This window comes from Eufriesea mexicana, unplaced genomic scaffold (genome assembly GCF_001483705.2).
Source record: "Eufriesea mexicana isolate 0111107269 unplaced genomic scaffold, ASM148370v2 scaffold395, whole genome shotgun sequence".
Classification (NCBI taxonomy): Eukaryota; Metazoa; Arthropoda; class Insecta; order Hymenoptera; family Apidae; genus Eufriesea; species Eufriesea mexicana.
The window spans coordinates 715,123-717,047 of record NW_016908583.1 but is presented as its reverse complement, the minus strand read 5'-3'; the positions used below and the strand labels follow the sequence as shown (position 1 = coordinate 717,047).

At 35.4% G+C, this 1,925-nt stretch overlaps 1 protein-coding gene across 2 annotated transcripts in view; it reads right to left on the bottom strand.

The window, feature by feature from the left end:
• LOC108545360 (beta-1,3-galactosyltransferase 5) overlaps positions 1–1,704 on the bottom strand; it is a 7,234-nt gene extending 5,530 nt beyond the window's left edge. For both annotated transcript variants that reach the window (XM_017896924.1, XM_017896925.1), the window contains exon 1: positions 1,196–1,704. The gene's annotated coding sequence lies outside the window, so the exon portion shown is untranslated. The remainder of the gene's footprint in view (positions 1–1,195) is intronic.
• Between the last annotated feature and the right edge of the window lie 221 nt (positions 1,705–1,925).

The following is a 1,925-nucleotide window of genomic DNA, read 5'->3' as shown; positions in this document are numbered from 1 at the left end:
GGTTGCGCTACTGCGCTCTGCTCGACTCTGCAGGTGCAGGTAACAGTGGTCTCGGCCCATTGGTTAGATATTTGCTAGGTTCGTTCTGTTTTTTTTTTGTTGGGGGGGGGGGGGGGGGAATGGTTGTCTACTAATACTCGTATATAAAGAAATTAGTAGATGTGATGTTGGCTTGTGAGAATGTAAATGTAGTGATATCATAATTATCTACACAAGCATTGTCAATGTAACAAATATTCCAGTGTTTGAAGAACTTGATACATAGAAAGAACGAATAATGTTAAATAACCGATGACGGCTGCTTATCTATCAGTTCAGATTTATTTATACCACGTGGTTCTCAATTTCCTTGATCAATGATATATTTTCCACACTATAATAAGTGCAAAGAGAAATTAAAAGTTACATACGTATTATTTTCATTAATCTTAATTGAAATATAAAATAATATTTATAATATTGTCATTTTTGTTAAATTTTTAAATTACCGTTAGCTAAAAATTATTGAGAATGTTTTACGAAAGAAACAAATTGAACATAGCGTTGTATCGAACTGTACTAAATTGTATATCGCTTGAAAAGCGCTTAGAGGAAATAACATTCCAGAACTTTCACTTTTGACACACCTGGATTGTACGAAATTCATCATATTTCAAACCACTAGGTATGTAATTGCGCCTTGTTTCTTTGTACACGCATATTTTTGTTTTTCGAAATAAAAAAAAAAAACATCACAGGACTGATTAGGCGCTTTACATGCTTCATTAATGTCACGAGAAAGCTTGTTATGCATTCTAAGATTTCGATAGTTAGGTAGATAATTAATCAAACAATATGTACAATTTACCTTATTGATTCTACAAGTTTAATATTTTTAACCTTAATCTTCTTTCCACTAAAGATGTACTAAAATTATCGTTTACATCATTAACGATAGATCACAGCGTATACTGTTATTTGTTCCAAATTGTTAATTAAATCTGCTATAAAAACATATACGAAGCAGAAAAAGCGTACAATAATCATAAAATATTCTTATTCTCTTTTGTTACGTTTGTTGTTTAAACGCGTTTATGAAGGGACGAAAATAAAAACATCATGCTGCAAAATTAGAAAATAAAAAATATTGTAACCCAGATGAATAGAACACTACATATAAGTATACCAACAATGAAAGCAGGAAAGTTATACTTACAACTTGCGTGTGAAGCAGAACTATGAAGCGTCTAAACATCTGTCGCGACGGTGCAAATCTTCTTTCACACATTCGGCACATTTGACTTTAATGCATCAACGTCGAAAATGACGAGATCCCGAGGTTCGAGTCAGGATCGGTAAAAGTCGGGCGGAATCGGACGGGCTCCCGAAAGTATAATATGCGTCGGGATCCCGAAAGTTTTCTACAATGTACGGGTCTTTCGGGATCCCGAAAGTATACAACTATAATTAGACTATAACCTTGGAGAGTTTGAGGTTATGTTAGACGAATAGATTGTTAACGTCAGATCGTATTTAGTTGGCATATTACAATTGAGCTAAGAAACGTAAACGCGCGTTTTAGAGAAAAATCACACGACCGTCAACACAAGGTGAATCTTTCGCGGTATACAGTAATTCTGTTCCTTTTTTTCCTGACACCCCTCATTCTTCCCTTTCTCTTTATGTGTTTAATCGTACGCCTCTATACACCGAGACAGATCGAACCATGTGTAGAAAAATTCGTTAGGAAGTAAAACCACAGCAGCAAGCCGTAGCCGAAGGGAGAAGTCCGTTTGAAACATGAACTGAGGGACATCATGGTGTTCCCACCCCATACCTGAACACTGTGTGCTGGATACACCCTCTTCAGTCAATCATTCGCATCGTGCCAAGGCGGAAAATTCAAAGAAGAAACCTCGTCAATTACAATTTTATTAATATAATTT